General features: G+C 39.4%; 1 protein-coding gene across 1 annotated transcript in view; it reads right to left on the reverse strand.

The window, feature by feature from the left end:
- Positions 1-13,291, reverse strand: part of LOC128659957 (oocyte zinc finger protein XlCOF6-like) — a 49,437-nt gene extending 36,146 nt beyond the window's left edge. Inside the window, exon 1 of the mRNA XM_053713546.1 lies at positions 13,207-13,291. The gene's annotated coding sequence lies outside the window, so the exon portion shown is untranslated. The remainder of the gene's footprint in view (positions 1-13,206) is intronic.
- Between the last annotated feature and the right edge of the window lie 6,199 nt (positions 13,292-19,490).

A 19,490-nucleotide genomic window follows, 5' to 3' on the forward strand; every position in this document is an offset into this window, starting at 1 on the left:
TAAAGATGTGGGCTGAGCGGGAAAACCAGCAGATTGTTATTGTAGGAGTAGAGAAAACATCTTCTTCATGACAGCAAGAAGTTTTTGCCTTGTCTGTCATGATCCTGCCCCTGCAGCTGGAGCCCTTAATTGCTTATCCTTCATTGGTAGAGGGTCTAAGCACATTAGGGGTTAATCCCAGTCCTTGAGCTCGGGGACATTATCTGAGTGGGAAGATTTTAGATTAGTATGACTGGCTGTTATTCCCCTCACAGGCACGCCAGTTAATGTATTTTCTGCCTTTATTGCCTGACTGATAAGGGGACATTTGAAAGTGTTCTTCCCTTCAACGCTGAGTTGGTATGCAAGGTATTTATTATCTCTTAGAAGGAGGGTTTTTTGCCTGCACTGGGTCCGTCCTCGGATCTGCAGTGTCAGCCTTTGCAGCACTGGAGAGTCTGTCTTGTCTCTCACAGGATTAGTTTTGGAGCAGCAGACTGAGAGCGGTAAGAGGATGTTAGTTGCGTGCATGGGGTTGTTAGTGCTGGGACATAGAACACGGGTATTTGCAGTCTGAGGATTTTGGGTGTTTGAATATGTGCTAGAGGTACACAAGTATTTGCAGTAGCTCTGGGGGTATTAGGGCTGAGCAGGCCATATGCCTTTATGGAGATACAGCGCTGTTTAACTGAGGGGCCAGTGACAACAATGGCTCCTAATTTATTTCATGCAGTTCTGCTTGTTTTTTACAGTTAAAGTATGCTTGAACTCCCCTCTTTTTTTCCCTTAGATTGCCCGGTACTCCCTAGCTTAAAGTTTGGTTACTGACACGTTGGATACATGCCCCTTTTATTCTCAGGGTGCCATGAAAAACACTCGCTGCCATTACAGTGCTTTTATTAGTTTGGCTACTATACTTGTGCATGTGGGTGCGTGTCGTAGGGGATTTTCTATATATAGGGCATGGTGCTGCATACTGTCTTACATATTAAGGAACATATTTCAACCGCGCCTTACTTAAATTCCAAGTTTATTGTGCTTGACTATATGGGGAGAAGCTATGTGAGATCCGGGGGCGGGGTTAACCTTCCCGCCGCTGGTCCTTTTTGGCGCGATATCGCTCTATGCTTGATCAGTGGGGCCTATATATTTGTTGCATTCAGTTAGTGAAAAAAATCAGTATATCCTTGCGGATTAAGGGGACGTATATGATATTCCTTATGGGATATGCTACCCTATGCTACCAGGAGGTTTTCTCTTTCAGATGGGAAGTTTTTCGTTTTTGTTGTTTTATCTCCATGTTGGTTTGGACCAATAAGGGGATATACATATTATATACAGTACCATTTTAACATTATTACTTATTCTCATGGTGTGCTGGTTTCACTCTCTGCTCTGCATTCAGGGCTGAGAACAGTTTTGCTTATTTACTAAGATTTCATTTGTTTTGTCTGCCATCTAGTGGTGGTTAACGGTAAGTTGCTTATAATCTCATTAAGGGTCAGTTTAGCCAAATTAATCACATTTTCTTGATTTGGATGTGGCTTGAAATCCTAAACAACTTCTAGTGGAAGTTTATCATTGGATTTGCCTTTTTCCCTTGTTGGTAATGTTGAAAAGCTAAACCTAGGTAGGCTCAAACTGATTTTCTAAACTATTGGAACCACCTCTTAGCTCAGAGCAATTTGAAAGTTTGACACAGTTAGACATAACTACATACTGGGTTTCATTTAGATAACATTGCGCTTACTCCCGTGGAGGTATTTAGGAGTCTGCAATGAGTGGCCAATCTGCATGTCTGTCAAAGCACTGAGGTAAGGGAGCTGCCTGCAGAGGTTTAGATACAAGATAATCACAAAGGTAACACATTTTATTCCGGTTGGCTTTTTGCACAACTTGGGAACAAGTAAGGGATTATCTAGTTTGTTTTTTAAATAATGGAAATTACGATGTAGTCTGTGCCTTTAAAATATTTTTTATGTTTTCTTTCCTTTGGTGGATATAATCATGTGTATGTGTTGTCATATAAATGTATTTCTATAATTTATAGGGTTTAATATATACATTAGACAAGTGGTCCATACAATTATTTCTCATTTGAGAATTATTCTCTAAGGTTTTTCCACTTTATTCCTCTGTAGTATGTGTATCATGATATGGTGGGTATTTTTTTCATTGTACGGAGTATGGGAGTGCATATGTTACAATCTCTTTCATTACAAAAGGGATCACAGCACTGTCGGTGGCACCATTACGTATGTTAGGTAGTATAAAGTGACACTAATAGGGTACAGTTTTATCATAAGCCAAGCGGGTTGTAGATCGCCTTCCTAAGGGTAGACGGCAGCAGTAAAACTTTGTGCAGACCCTCTACAAGTTTTGATCTCTAAAAGTTACCTTGGGTTCAGACTAACTTTATAGCATTGCAAGCTCTGTTGGTGCTTTGCATATACCTGATGATGTGAATAATATTATATATATGGGTATGGCGATTGGATATCGCCCTCTTTCGGAGGATACTCGGATCTTGCATTGCAACTATAAATTTACTGTTTTGAGATCTCTAATATGCTTGTTGTATTCCCTCTGGTGAGGGGATTTCCGGGTCTGCGTCAGATCCTATTGGTAGTATTTAACATACTTTTATCTTGAAGGGACATTTTACTCAGGGTATTTTCCACCTGTGGTTTTTCCCAGTGGTCCACTCTGCCTGGTGGGATGTATTGAATTGTCACAAGTATTTCAATTACCCTTATATAGGTAGATGTAAAGGGGTAATTCCACTATAGTATACCCAACCATCCTTAAAGTTGGCATCAAGGCCAAACTGTGTTGACATAGCTTGTAGTGGACATTGCTCTCCCAATGGGGTAAGGAGGAGATGGGGTAATAAAGTGTTAATTTCACATTGTTCTCTACAAGTATTGGGATCAGTTTATGGCCAATATGTACACAATGTGATACAGTAATGAGATCTGATTATACCTGCAGATATAAGATACAGATACATGTATATGTACACAATGTGATACAGTAATGAGATCTGATTATACCTACATATATAAGATAAAGACACCTGTATATGTACACAATGTGATATAGTAATGAGATCTGATTATACCTACAGATATAAGATAAAGACACCTGTATATGTACACAATGTGATACAGTAATGAGATCTGATTATACCTACAGATATAAGATACAGATACATGTATATGTACACAATGTGATACAGTAATGAGATCTGATTATACCTGCAGATATAAGATACAGATACATGTATATGTACACAATGTGATACAGTAATGAGATCTGATTATACCTACATATATAAGATAAAGACACCTGTATATGTACACAATGTGATATAGTAATGAGATCTGATTATACCTACAGATATAAGATAAAGACACCTGTATATGTACACTATGTGATACAGTAATGAGATCTGATTATACCTACAGATATAAGATAAAGACACCTGTATATGTACACAATGTGATATAGTAATGAGATCTGATTATACCTACAGATATAAGATAAAGACACCTGTATATGTACACAATGTGATATAGTAATGAGATCTGATTATACCTACAGATATAAGATAAAGACACCTGTATATGTACACAATGTGATACAGTAATGAGATCTGATTATACCTACAGATATAAGATACATGTATATGTACACAATGTGATACAGTAATGAGATCTCATTATACCTACAGATATAAGATAAAGACACCTGTATATGTACACAATGTGATACAGTAATGAGATCTGATTATAACTACAGACATAAGATAAAGACACACGTATATGTACACAGTGTGATACAGTAATGAGATCTGATTATACCTACAAGCTCGACCATTTTATTAGGTTGTGGCTTTAATACATGGAATTCAGGGATGATTTTATAGAATGGCTGAAGATTGTGGGGATACCTAGCATTGATAAGTTGGAGGGCCTGCCGTCAGTGATTATGTTCTTAGTATTACTATTGTGTTTGTTATAATGGAGTGAAGAGCACTGGGGGTCAAAGGTGGGATTACTGACAGAGATGAGGTCCTTTTAGTGCGCGCTTAAATGTCCAGCAAAATGGAAAGGGTAGAATTGGTGATGATTTAGTTTTCTTGAGTTATTCCAGTGCTGGTGGCCATGTTTGAGTACGGGTCAGTGTTGTCCACACTGACAACTGGGGGGTGGTGTCAGCAGGGACATAGTATCTGCCCCCCCCCACCCCTAATCACACGGTCATTGAATTGTTTAGGGCAGTTGGGTTGCAATGGCTGTGTTTCCATGGGTTGATGGGAGCGATACACATCTCTGGTTTTATAACTTACTGGCCAATGCCTTTTCAAATTTCTGGTGGCATCGCTCCTTGGAGTTCTCGTCATGGGCGAACGGAGTGGGGAGAGTATTCCCGGTGTGGCTTCAATAGCACGAAAACTGGGTTTGCCTATGAGAAAGTTTGAGCAGAATGGAATGAATTAATTTAAGTTAGGGGCATTGGAGATGGTGTCAATTCAGGTGTTGGGGTTTTTTGCTACAAGGGTTGTGGAGGATGGGACTCCTGCTGATTTGCCACCTGGGATATATGGCTGGGTTATGTGGCACGTGGCTACCACGGTTTCACAAGTGTCCATTTGCCTTGAGAATTTGGGCAGCCACTGAAGCTGCTGTATTGAGTTTGGTGGCAAAAGGTGTGGGTAAGTGGAGGTTATTCTAGGCTCCTTTGTTGGGGGTGTCTAGTATTTGGGTGTTTCATTTGTTTATGGTTGTGCCGTTCAGATTGTCATAGGTCTGGTAAACATGTGGGTAGTGGGCCAATTTTAAATTATTTGTCCCTGGTCTGCGGCTCTGGTTGAGAAGGAGGGCCTCCAGCCTGGGTTTTTGATAAGCAGCAATGCTATTGGAGGGTTTGGAGTACGGGGCCCCCATATTGGCTTGCATGTTGCCGCTGGTGGTGGTTTACGCTGAATTGTTCCAGTCTAGGGGGGTACTAGTGGTCCAGGCCAGGGTAATGATTTTGGTTGCTTGACTCAGGGAAGCCTGGTGAGTAAGATTAAGGTGGTTTGGAGAAGTTTTCGGGAGCATTTCCAGGGTTTAACCGTTGTATGGTCTACCATGGTTACGAGATTGGTTGGAGGGTGGAATGGCTCCATTATGGACTTACCAGGAGGAAGGAGCTGAACAAGCTGGTTGCAGCCTTATGCGTGGAGTGCAATGTGTGGTGGGTTAGCCTCCCCATGGGGTGGGAGAGCAGGTTAAGTAGCTTCTTGGACATGGGGTTCCTTGGAGCTTGTGGTTTTTAAAGAAATAACGGACTTATTTAAGTCCAGGTGAATTTATATACGGCCTGGTCAACAAGTAAATGGAGATTAGTGAATTAAGTTTGGGAACTAGCATCTTCATAGTTGGCTGAGCTTACATGGTTAAAGAGTTATGTATTTGGTGTTTTTAAACTTATTTACTAAACAGGCTGTGGCCAGTATTTTTTCCAAACATAAGGTGTCTGTGTATTCTTTAAGTGTTGAATGCTTTAGAATAATGAAAGTTCATGGGGACGTTAATCGACGACTCATGGGGTCTAGTAGATAGGATCATGGGGGCATTTGTGCGGAGACTTGGTGTGGTGGGGCGCTACTCAGACTTAGCTGAGGTTGGAGTGGGTGAGTTCTATCTGCCTGATGGGGTGCATTTGAATGACTTTGGTCTGCAGCTGTTTATCTTTAATTTTAAGGAGGCACTGTGTGCGGTTGGAGGGTTGGCGGGACTGGGCTGAGGTGTCAGGCCAGTCGGTGGCGGGGGTGCTAGCCCTTAAATTACAGGAAAATTATGGCCAATGGTTAAGTGTGGTGGTATTTTGCATTCCCATGGGGGAATTCAAGATGGGGGTTTCTAAGGGCACAGGGTTCCTTAGAAACTTATATGGATGATCGCTGACGGGCCCAACCACTTGCACGGTTGGGTCCAGTAAAAGGAGTTACGGCCATAGTTAAAAGATATGGAAATCAGGAAGGACTAGCACCGCTGTTGGTTGATGTGTAAAATGTTTACAGTTATTTGCACTTTTATTTATCGAGTTATTAAAGTTTTTACAAAGTTTTTAATGAATAAAGGGCTGCGGCCAATTTGTACCAAAGCTAAGTCTGTTGTCTGTTATTTATGAGGGTGGTTGTTGGAAGGATGGTATGGGGGTGTTTTGTGGGTTTAAGGGGCCGGAGCTTGACGACATAAAAGGTCATGCATGTATCCACTTCAGGATAGTTGTTGGAGGTCTAATTACATTGTGAACTTCAAAAAAACTTCCATTCTCTAACTGAGCATCTAGAGACTGCTAATGTCATGAATCTTTTATTTAGTTAGTATGGAGAGAATAAAAAAAAAAGATCATTTCAGAAATGAATCTTTAGAACCTGTAATAATGATTGTAATATAATGATCAGCAGCTATACTTGTAGCAGAGACATAAACAGGAATGTGTTTGTATTTACTCTGTATGGCAGAGTATAGTGTATATTGATATTTTACATTTCAAGACATTCAAAATGCCAGAAACTAATGAACCATTCTATAAACTGACAAGTGTGTTCTTTACAAAGCTGCATAAAAGGTCACCTTTATATTTCTTTTTATTTCTGTGCTTTTATTGTTTAAACAGATAGTTTTGTGAAGTAAACATGAGATCTGACAGTTCCAAAAAAGTTCAGAGAAAGTCTAATACTGTGTGCATATTTTACATTGAAAAGTGCTGCTTTACAATAGACACCAGAGAGATGAATTTAAGTGACATTGGCTGTAGAGAAGCCAGGACAGTTGCTGTAATAATAGCTGTTCTTTTACTTCACTCTGACCATATCCACTCAGTGTGGCTTAATTGTGAGGGTGCCATAAGATCTAGTTTGCATTAAATAATGCTAATAGGTTCAGTGTGGTCTCCCCTCCTCTCTACCAGAGCTCCTGACTGTGCCTTCTTTGTTCTTACTGAGGGATTCCCCTCTTTGCCGACAGTGCTATCTGCAAAGAGGGGAATCCCTCAGTAAGAACAACGGAGGCACAAGCTTCACAGGAGTTCCGGTAGAGAGGAGGGGAGACCACACTGAACCTACTACACTAGGATTACACTAGTAAGGATCTGCAAAAGACTAGGTGAAAACACTTGCCTACATGTTACCCGCGCTTCTCAGTGACTCAAGACGACACTGGAGCGCTCCACCTATGTTGCAGTGGGATGGTTAATAGCAAGTGTGCTTATTAACTGAAAACTCTCATAGCCCAAAATGTATTGCACACTTTCTTTTTACTGCAGCGCGCTCGCATGTGCTCCTCTTCCTGCGTACACTTACAATGTCCACAACAGTGTGGGCATTACATTTGAGATTTAGCCCTTAAATTTGTATGGGGATTTTATGATTTTAGCAAGGTTTACAATCAGGGGTGATCCAAGCATTGGAACATTATTTAAATAAACAAATTACTTGTTATGCTGTTTTGGTGCCTGCTCCCAGATTATTTCATTAGCTACATGCTTTTGAAGCAAGTACTGACAGCGCCGTGTACTGGCTGTTGTGTAACATTCCCAGCAGTGGAAAGGTATAGGGAGAGCACTTAATAAACTTAAAGGGATCATAAACACCCGCACATCTGATATTCCTGAGAGATTAACGGCGCGGGAGAATGCTGCTATAATAAACATCTGCAGTTGCTTTGAGATTTATGATCACGTTAACGTTGAAGGTGCCTGTTTGAAAGCAAAAATCACTAACCTACATCTTGCCAGCGCTTCTCAGTGACTCGAGGCGACACTGGAGCTCTCCACCTATGCTACGCTGCCTGCTACTCTTACAAGCTGTAACATAAACCCCGCGCTTCGCTCTGTATAGCCTGTGTGAGGTGGCACCTGATTAGCGCTCCATATGCACCGCCACACCCCCTGCTGGCCGCTTTAAAAATAATAATAAAATAAAAAAAGCTTTAGCACTGCTGCGGTCTGCTTGCCCGCAGCAGGGCTAAATGTAAATAAAAAGCACATGCCTGGCCCATGGAACTGCATGTCCTGGGCGTCGGCCGATAGGAATTGCACATCCCTGTTTTAAGTTTTTCTTGTCATTAAAGAATAAACTTATGATTTGGGTTGTGGATTATTTTTTTTCAGCGGAAAATGGCTGTATTTTATTTTTATTCCCTCCCTCTCTAGTGACTCTTGAGTGGAGATCCACATCTTGGGTATTGATATCCCATATATCACAAGCTCATGGACTGTTGCCAATTACATGAAAGAAAACATAATTTATGTAAGAACTTACCTGATAAATTCATTTCTTTCATCTTGGCAAGAGTCCATGAGGCCCACTCTTTTTATGGTGGTTATGATTTTTTGTATAAAGCACAATTACTCCAAATTCCTTTGTCAATGCTTTTTACTCCTTTCTTTATCATCCCACTACTTGGCTATTTGTTAAACTGAATTGTGGGTGTGGTGAGGGGTGTATTTATAGGCATTTTGAGGTTTGGGAAACTTTGCCCCTCCTGGTAGGATTGTATATCCCATACGTCACTAGCTCATGGACTCTTGCCAATATGAAAGAAATTAATTTATCAGGTAAATTCTAACATAAATTAGTTTTTTTTTTATTAGAAATCTCTGTCCCCCAGCGTCAGGGTGGCAATCCTTGCTGCTTCATCCTCAGAGTAAGCGAATACTCCTGTCTCACAGGACATGATGTTTTATTTAGGAGCAGCCTTGATATATATGTAGAAAATTTGTGAAGTTTGTGGTGCTGATATCCCTTAAGGGTAATGGTATATATAAAGAGAGCAAATAGGATTCGCACACACTTCCAAATAGGAAATCAATTTGGTACTTACAACTTTGGTACTTACCAACAATTTCTTCCTTTTTGAAAATCATTTCTATATGCAAAAAACGGCACAGCGATGGGGTCGAATGTGGCCCCATCCTATGCCTGTTTGGTGATGGATGCCATAGAGGAAAGGCATGTCTACACCAATCCACTTTTTTCCAAATACTGTCTGGGGTGGCACCGCTACATAGATGATTTGTTCATTGTGTGGCGGGGCCCCTCAGAGACATTAATGGAATTTAAGGACTGCATAAAAAATGCAGTTCCCTTTCTTAAATTTAGCAGCAAGATGGATATGCAGAAAGTGGAATTCTCGGATACAATGGTGTACAAAAAAGAGGGAGGATTAGCAACAGACATTTTTGTTAAAAGCACTGATAGAAATACACTTCTGCACAGAGACAGTTTTCACCCCCCAAGAGTCTTCCAAAGTGTGCCTAGGTCACAATTACTAAGACTAGACAGAATTGTATCTGATCCACTTATTAGACGTGATAGGTCTGAGAGCATGAAGAGTAAATTTGTCAGCAGAGGCTATGATGCTCAAGAGTTAACTACTATAGAGGAATCTCTGAAAAACTGTCCAGTCAGAATAAACAATAGTAAAAGAAAGAACACAGCAAAGGGAGAAAGAATGAATTTTGTTAGCTCATATAGTACCCTGAGCAAGAGAGTATATAATATCATGAAAAAACATTGGTATCTTTTACAAGATACCTGTCCAGAGATTGAGGAATTTAGGGAAGTCCCTAGGGCCTCGTATAGAAAGGGGCATACGATAGGCAGAAAGTTGGTACATGCCATGTCTGAGACACCTAAGAGTGATACTCATAAACAATTTTTTGGAAAACCCAAGGAAGGCACATTTCCTTGTTTGGGGTGTGCACAGTGCAACAATGTTATTAAGGGGGGAGTTATATCACACCCATATACAAGGAGGAAATACCAGATTAAAGGGTATTACACATGTGATTCAGCTTACGTTGTCTATGCGCTTAAGTGTCCCTGTGGGCTACTATATGTCGGTGAGACCACCCAAAAGATAAGGGACCGCATATGCCAACACAAGTCGACCATACGTAATACTAAAATGTTGCACTTGCCAGTTCCGGCCCATTTTGCAGAAATGGGGCACCAGGCTAATCAGCTTAGGTATTTGGTAATAGACAGTGCTCCCAAGAGACCCAGGGGAGGTGACAGGCATAGGGACTTACTAAATCGGGAAGCTAAATGGATTTGGCTTCTTAACACTCTACACCCTAAGGGGTTAAACAGGGAGTTTGATCTCTTTCCATTGCTATAACCAACATGTAACATATAAATTAATGATCATCACTAGTGTGATGTTGATTCAATGTATTTTTTGGTATTTGCTTTTGATGCAATAGAGTTTATATGGTTGGTGACTTGCTGCAATTGTTTTTAATAGGTTGTCCAATTCTTGTTAAGGGGTGAAAAGGGTTAAAAATGATGTGTTGGCTTTTTTCTTTTTTCACAGGATATGTGATGATGTGAAGTACCTGCTAGACACACCCCTGCTTTGTAATTGGTTTCCTGTTTTATGTTTGACCCTTTAAAAAGGGTGTGTGTGTCAGTTGTAAATTAGCTTGAGAAAGGGGCAGGAGCCCCGAAACGTTGCTCTAATAAAAGGTTCTGCCTTTGAAATCGTGTGCTACCTTCATTCTCTATATATTAGATACTTATGTGATACAATACTTAAGATTTCAATATTAATAATTTGACCCTTTATTGTTTGTTCACTAACTGTATTATCTAAAAAAAAATTCTAATCTTTCTAGAATATATTATCTTTCTTCTGACTATATTTTATTCTACACATATAAATTGCTGTAACTGTGAGATTTTGTAATTTTTCATTTTATTACTATTTATATTTAATAGAAGCCCCCAAAATATATGTAACAACTTTTTCCATATATATAATATATACTTATATACACGTACACAAACCATATTGCTCAGTTATTTTTTTAATATAAATCCATACTTTGCAAAAGCCTAAAATATAAGATTTTATGCTAATTTCTAAAATATCAGACCTGCATATCTGTGTGTTTGTTATAATAATAAAATTACAATGCAATACAACTTACTATGATTTCAAAAGAGCAATAGATTGTTTTCTGATATTTTGTTCTGCACCTGTACCATGTGACAACTATCAGCCAATAACAGACTCATATTTTTATATAATGTGAAATTCTACATATGCTAAGTAGGGGCTGGTGTCTTATATCAGGTAATTAAAAAAGGTTGTTTACTATTTGATAATGAAAATAAATTAGAAAGAACAAACAGTTATTTTACATAACAAAAAACCTAAAGGTGAAATTCCCCATACACTTTATACTATTTTATACACCGGTAAAACAAGTCATTAGAAACACATTAAAGGGACAGCAAAGTCAAAGTTAAACTTTTCTCAATCAGATTTAAACAACTTTCAAATTTCCTTCTATTATCACATTTGCTTGATTCTTTTGGAGACTTTTGCAGCAAAGCATAGCTGCTGGTTAGTGGTCGCACAAACAAGCCTCTTGGCTCTAGACACGTGCGTTTCATTTCGTTCTGAATCAAAATGCGGACAAATTCACCAAATTCAGAGATTTGAATCGATTTGAATTTCAGAATTACCCTAGCAACGAAACTAAACTAATCCGAATACATTTGTAATGAATAAATCCAAATTAGTTTGGATTTATTCATTACATTCGAATGGCCATGGACTAATCACAATTCAGTATAAAAATAAAATGTAGTGAGATAGAACAGTGAAATAATTCCGTTTGTGTAACTTGGAAGCATCTGAATCAACATAACACATACCGAACTTCTGAATTTATGAATCGAATTTGAAACGAATACATTCTAATTTGAATCGCTACGAAACAAAATTTGAAAAAATCAGAATCTTTCCTCTGTGCACATGTCTAATTGGCTCCCCTTATGTGCTAAGCTAGCTCCGAGTATTGCATTGCTGCTGTTTACAGAAAGTTTATCTAAAGAATTAAGCAAATATCATAATAGAAGTAAATTTAAATAGTAAAAAACATTTAGGGTTTCTGGTTCTTTTAAGTGAAAACCAAATGTACAGGACCCTGTCCCTTTAAGTCTGTGATCATGTGACATAAACAGCAGAAGCTGAAGGTGCAGAATACACTTACTAAGGTCTTTACTAACAACAAGAATCAGTACACACACGTGAACATATATACACACATACACATGCTCATGAACATATATACACACATACACATGCTCATGAACATATATACACACACATACACGTGCTCATGAACATATATACACACATACACGTGCTCATGAACATATATACACACATACACGTGCTCATGAACATATATACACACATACACGTGCTCATGAACATATATACACACATACACGTGCTCATGAACATATATACACACATACACATGCTCATGAACATATATACACACATACACATGCTCATGAACATATATACACACATACACATGCTCATGAACATATATACACACATACACATGCTCATGAACATATATACACACATACACATGCTCATGAACATATATACACACATACACATGCTCATGAACATACATACACACATACACGTGCTCATGAACATATATACACACATACACATGCTCATGAACATACATACACACATACACATGCTCATGAACATACATACACACATACACATGCTCATGAACATATATACACACATACACATGCTCATGAACATATATACACACATACACATGCTCATGAACATAAATACACACATACACATGCTCATGAACATATATACACACATACACATGCTCATGAACATATATACACACATACACATGCTCATGAACATATATACACACATACACAAGCTCATGAACATATATACACACATACACATGCTCATGAACATATATACACACATACACAAGCTCATGAACATATATACACACATACACATGCTCATGAACATATATACACACATACACATGCTCATGAACATATATACACACATACACATGCTCATGAACATATATACACACATACACATGCTCATGAACATATATACACACATACACATGCTCATGAACATATATCTATGCAAACACACAACACAAAGTACTATTATTCACTAATATTTATGTTGCTTCATTTTATTTAATACAAATATTTGGGAAATCTGCTTAATTTAGAGCCTGTTTGTATCTCTGCGTGATTCCTATCACATACCCAGTGTAAATGCTGAGCAGAATTATAAAAATGATCAGCCAGTTTTGCATATATTTAGAAAGCACAGAACTGCCATAACTTACCAACAGCTGCCCAGCTACAAGTAATAGAGGAGGGTGTCTGACACTACAGCATCTGCTTATCTTTTCATCAGGAACTTTGGAGAAGGGTCTAGCTGCAGACTGGAGGAGCTCCATTCTAGACAGGAAACATGTGACCTCCACTCAAAGCTTTTTTTGAAAGAAAAAAAAACTTTAATGTAACAAACAACCTATAAACAATCATTCTGAAAACAAAACATTTTGCAGCTCTCTTGTTCTTCTTAATGTGCACTCACAGTGGTTACCTTATAAATGACAATCAGCATAAACCACTGTGAGTGCACATTAAGAAGAACAAGAAAGCTGCAAAATGTTTCGTTTACAGAATGATTGTCTATAGGTTGTCTGTTACATTAAAGTTGATTAAAAAAAAAAAAAAAAAAAAGCTTTGAGTGTAGGTCACATGTTTCCTGTCTAGAGTCAGCGGAGGTCACATGTTTCCTGTCTAGAGTCAGTGGAGGTCACATGTTTCCTGTCTAGAGTCAGTGGAGGTCACATGTTTCCTGTCTAGAGTGAAGATCCAGTCTGCAGCTAGACTACTTTGCACTGAGCTGGCTAAAGTTCCTGATGTGTGAGAAAAGATAAGCAGATGCTGTAGTGTCAGACACCCTCCTCTATTACTTGTAGCTGGGCAGCTGTTGGTAAGTTATGGCAGTTCTGTGCTTTCTAAATATATGCAAAACTGGCTGATCATTTTTATAATTCTGCTCAGCATTTACACTGGGTATGTGATAGGAATCACGCAGAGATACAAACAGGCTCTAAATTAAAGTGAAGGTAAAGTTATATGGTTTACCACACATCCAGGCATTGTATGACATTAACATATCCAGATTGTTATATTATTTTTAAAAAAAATATTATTAACAGTTTTATTCTTAGTGTTATAATTCCTACCGTTATCTAGCACGCTCCGCCCACCTTCCACTTCCTATCTCTCTTAGTGAGTTTATGTATAGAGCGGTCCCAACCACTCTATACGTAGCTGCAATGCGCGTTCACAAGCACCGAGCACATTGCCCCTCCAATGGCAATTCAGCTATTCATTACAGTTTCATCATATTGAACATTCTCAATCATACACAGTTATTTTTGTTCATGGATAAAACGATTGATAACATTATTGTGTTATCAATCCGTTTTATCCATGAACAAAAATAGCTTTGTCTGATTGAGAATGTTCAATATGATGAAACTGTAATGAATAGCATTCTAAGTGTAAGGCATTGCGATAACTTCAGCACTCGGCAGCACTCACTCAGGCAGACTACAACGCCGAGGCTCTGCTCTTCCGTGCACACGCTGAGGGAGTCTCCTAGCACCGAGTAACAGTTTCTGAACATGAATACCGCGCAGTCCTCAGACACCCGTGCTGCTCAGGCACTGGCAAGCTTGTCCAATCAGTGCGCTGAAAAATTGACGTATCCGTGGTAATTTCTGTTTATTACAGAAACCGGGTAGGCGCATGCGCGCATCGGGAACGCGCAACTTGAGGCATAAAAAATGTCACGCATGCGCAAATCGATCTATAGTCTAATGACGTAGCTGCCCGGCCGCCTAACGGCCAGAAAGTCAATTGGGAGATCACACAACGTGATCAGGACCTAAAAAAACCACACAAAAAAATGCGTTGAATTGTAACTTGTAAAAAATTATATTTCATTGCTGATAAAATGTATTTAGAACGAACTTTCAAAAAAATCATGAATGAAACTACTATTGATTTTACATTAACTATTTAACTAAGGATAGTGAAGCATGTAACTTTACCTTCACTTTAAGCAGATTTCCCAAATATTTGTATTAAATAAAATGAAGCAACATAAATATTAGTGAATGCTTTCCTTAGTACTTTGTGTTGTGTGTTTGCATAGATATATGTTCATGAGCATGTGTATGTGTGTATATATGTTCATGAGCATGTGTATGTGTGTATATATGTTCATGAGCATGTGTATGTGTGTATATATGTTCATGAGCATGTGTATGTGTGTATATATGTTCATGAGCATGTGTATGTGTGTATATATGTTCATGAGCATGTGTATGTGTGTATATATGTTCATGAGCATGTGTATGTGTGTATATATGTTCATGTGTATGTGTGTATATATGTTCATGAGCATGTGTATGTGTGTATATATGTTCATGAGCATGTGTATGTGTGTATATATGTTCATGTGTATGTGTGTATATATGTTCATGAGCATGTGTATGTGTGTATATATGTTCATGAGCATGTGTATGTGTGTATATATGTTCATGTGTATGTGTGTATATATGTTCATGAGCATGTGTATGTGTGTATATATGTTCATGAGCATGTGTATGTGTGTATATACTGTATGTTCACGTGTGTGTGTATATATATATATATATTGCACATGTCTATAGGTATGTTTAGTGTTTTGTTTCAGGTGTTCTGGTTCATGTGTGTAAGCAGAGGTGTGTGTTGTTTTATGTGTGCATGGATTGTGTGTGTTTCATGTGTGTATGCAAAAGTCTGTGTGTTTCATGTGTGTATGTGTGTGTTCTTTTATGTAAGTATGGGGTGTGTTGTTTCATGCAGATATGCAGTGTGTTGTTTCATGTGAGTATGGGGTGTGTTGTTTCATGTGTGTATGCAGTTGTGTGTGTTGTTTCATGTGTATATGTTGGTGTGTGTTGTTTCATGTGTGTATACAGGGCTGTGTGTGTGTTGTTTCATGTGTGTATGGATTGTGTTGTTTCATGTTTGTATGCAGGGGTGTGTGTGTGTTTCATGTGTGTATGCAAAGGTCTGTGTGTTTCATGTGTGTATGCAGTTGTGTGTGTGTGTTTAATGTGAGTATGGGGTGTGTTGTTTCATGTAAATATTCAGTGTGTTGTTTCATGTGAGTAAGGGGTGTGTTGTTTCATGTGTGTATGCAAAGGTCTGTGTGTTGTTTCATGTGTGTATGCAGTTGTGTGTGTGTTTTATGTGAGTATGGGGTGTGTTGTTTCATGTAAATATGCAGTGTGTTGTTTCATGTGAGTAAGGGGTGTGTTGTTTCATGTGTGTATGCAAAGGTCTGTGTGTTGTTTCATGTGTGTATGCAGTTGTGTGTGTTTGTTGTTTCATGTGTGTATGCAGGGGTGTGTGTGTGTTTTCATGTGAGTGGGCGGTGTGTGTTTTAGGTGTGTATGCAAAGGTCTGTGTGTTGTTTGAAGTGTGTATGCAGGTGTGTGTTGTTTTATGTGTGTATAGGGTGTGTTGTATGTGGGTATGGGGTGTGCTGTTTCATGTGTGTATGCATGGGGGTGTATTTTTGTTTCATGTGTGTATGCATGGGGGGTTGTTGTTTCATGTGTGTATGCATGGGGGGGTGTTGTTTCATGTGTGTATGCATGGGGGGTGTTGTTTCATGTGTGTATGCATGGGGGGTGTTGTTTCATGTGTGTATGCATGGGGGGGTGTTGTTTCATGTGTGTATGCATTGGGGTGTGTTGTTTCATGTGTGTATGCATGGGGGGGGGGTGTTGTTTCATGTGTGTATGCATGGGGGGGGGTGTGGTTTCATGTGTGTATGCATGGGGGGGGGGTTGTTTCATGTGTGTATGCATGGGGGGGTGTTGTTTCATGTGTGTATGCATGGGGGGGGTGTTGTTTCATGTGTGTATGCATGGGGGGGGTGTTGTTTCATGTGTGTATGCATGGGGGGGGTGTTGTTTCATGTGTGTATGCATGGGGGGGTGTTGTTTCATGTGTGTATGCATGGGGGGTGTTGTTTCATGTGTGTATGCATGGGGGGGTTGTTGTTTCATGTGTGTATGCATGGGGGGGTTGTTGTTTCATGTGTGTATGCATGGGGGGGGGGTGTTGTTTCATGTGTGTATGCATGGGGGGGGGTTGTTGTTTCATGTGTGTATGCATGGGGGGGGGGGTGTTGTTTCATGTGTGTATGCATGGGGGGTGTTTCATGTGTGTATGCATGGGGGGGGTGTTGTTTCATGTGTGTATGCATGGGGTGTGTTGTTTCATGTGTGTATGCATGTATGCATGGGGGGTGTTGTTTCATGTGTGTATGCATGGGGGGTGTTGTTTCATGTGTGTATGCATGGGGGGTGTTGTTTCATGTGTGTATGCATGGGGGGGTGTTGTTTCATGTGTGCATGCATGGGGGGGGGTGTTTCATGTGTGTATGCATGGGGGGGTGTTGTTTCATGTGTGTATGCATGGGGGGGTGTTGTTTCATGTGTGTATGCATGGGGGGGTGTTGTTTCATGTGTGTATGCATGGGGGGTGTTGTTTCATGTGTGTATGCATGGGGGGGGTGTTGTTTCATGTGTGCATGCATGGGGGGGGTGTTGTTTCATGTGTGTATGCATGGGGGGGGTGTTGTTTCATGTGTGTATGCATGGGGGGGGTGTTGTTTCATGTGTGTATGCATGGGGGGGGTGTTGTTTCATGTGTGTATGCATGGGGGGGTGTTTCATGTGTGTATGCATGGGGGGGGGTGTTGTTTCATGTGTGTATGCATGGGGGGGTGTTGTTTCATGTGTGTATGCATGGGGGGGGTGTTGTTTCATGTGTGTATGCATGGGGGGGGGTGTTGTTTCATGTGTGTATGCATGGGGGGGGTGTTGTTTCATGTGTGTATGCATGGGGGGGGTGTTGTTTCATGTGTGTATGCATGGGGGGGGGTGTTGTTTCATGTGTGTATGCATGGGGGGGTGTTGTTTCATGTGTGTATGCATGGGGGGTGTTGTTTCATGTGTGTATCTGCAGCATCATGAAGATCTGTGTACAGCTGGAGTGAGAAACCTAGAGCTCAGTGCCCAGAATGCAGTTCCTAAGTGCTTATATGATCCCACAACCCATTTTACATGACTCCTCTATCAGTCCCCAATCACAATAGAGATAATTCCATCTTTCTAAATTGCAAATAATTGACAGCACCTGCCAGAGCAAGCACTGTCTAATAAGTAAATTAAAACATTAATACACATGCTGCCTATGCACACACAAGTCACTATTTTGTTACCAATGAGCCAATGTGTATTTTGTCTCTCATGTGTACAACAAGCAGCTTTCTCTTGTTGCACACGTTGACACTGATATTTTTAATTATTGTTCCCCCCCCTGGAAAAAATTCTACGGACACCCATGTGTATGTGCATGATTGTTATGCTAAATTTCACCTCAATAATAAAAAATAATAATAATATATTAACCAAAACACACTCCAGAACTGACGCCTGGGGAACACCACTAGTAACAGCCCCTCTGCTGTATGTACTCAATTTACTAAGGCACTCTGTTTTCTATCATTAAAGGGACATGAAACCCACATTTTTTCTTTTATGATTTAGAAAGAGCATGTCATTTTAAAAAAACTTTCTAATTTACTTCTATTATCTAATTTGCTTCATTCTCTTTATATCACTTGCTGAAAAGCATATCTAGATATGCTCAGTAGCTGCTTATTGGTTGCTGCACATAGAGGCCTTGTGTGATTGACATGCCCTATCTGAATCATGAAAGTTTAATTTTGACTAGACTGTCCCTTTAAGCCAGCATTCTACCAACTTCACAATTTTTGAGTCTAGACCAAGGAGATACAGTTTGTGAATTAGTTTGTTGTGTGGGATGGTGTCAAGTGATTTGCTGAAATCTAGATATGCTACATCAACTGCTCAACCCTGGTCTAATACTTTTGTTACATAGTCAAAATAAGTCAATTAGATTAGCCTGACATTATCTCCCTGAAGTAAAAGCATGTTGATTTTGGTCCTCTAAATTGTTTGTCTTTAGGTAAGTCATAATTCTTTATTTTAAGAAACTTTCCATTAATATCCCTACTACTGAAGCTAAACTAACTAGCCTGTAGTTACCAGATTCTTCCCTACTGCCCTTTTATGAAGAGGTACTACATTTGTTATTCTCCAATCATTTGGAACAGCTCCTGTTAATAGTGACTGATTAAACAGAGGTTATATTTTAATGATATTAGTCCTATATAGAAATATGGAAAAAAAAACATTTGGTAAATTTTACCTTTCTATTTCCCCTTCTCAGTGTTTCCCAAACCCAGTCGTTAGGACCCCTAACAGGCCACATATTCATTATATCTTAACTAGAGCACAGGTGAAATAATTAGCTCACCCATCAGCTGATTAGTTCATCTGTGCTCTAGTAAAGATATAATAATAATTGAATACTTGTATAGCGCACAACCTCAAACGACTCGCGGCACTGATAACAGGTATTATAATTACCCAACTTAATAGTACTCATTTTACCGACC

Source organism: Bombina bombina, chromosome 5, assembly GCF_027579735.1.
Source record: "Bombina bombina isolate aBomBom1 chromosome 5, aBomBom1.pri, whole genome shotgun sequence".
Taxonomy (NCBI): Eukaryota; Metazoa; Chordata; class Amphibia; order Anura; family Bombinatoridae; genus Bombina; species Bombina bombina.